Consider the following 310-nt stretch of genomic DNA (forward strand, 5'->3'; position numbering starts at 1 on the left):
AGAAAATTTTTTAAAGCATGCAATTGACACCAAACTTAAAATTTGACTCAAGACTCAAACAAGAAACGCAAAATATTTTTGGTTTTTATGATTTTCTAATTTTTTTTGGATTTTTATTAATTTTTTTTCGAAAATATTTTTGGAAAAAATGAAAAAGAAAAGAAAAATTTTGAAAAAGAATTTTGAAAAGTTTTTTGAAAAGAAAATTACCTAATCTGAGCAACAAGATGAACCGTCAGTTGTCCATACTCGAACAATCCCCGGCAACGGCGCCAAAAACTTGGTGGACGAAATTGTGATACAAGAGTTC

Source organism: Arachis duranensis, chromosome 6 (genome assembly GCF_000817695.3).
Source record: "Arachis duranensis cultivar V14167 chromosome 6, aradu.V14167.gnm2.J7QH, whole genome shotgun sequence".
Taxonomy (NCBI): Eukaryota; Viridiplantae; Streptophyta; class Magnoliopsida; order Fabales; family Fabaceae; genus Arachis; species Arachis duranensis.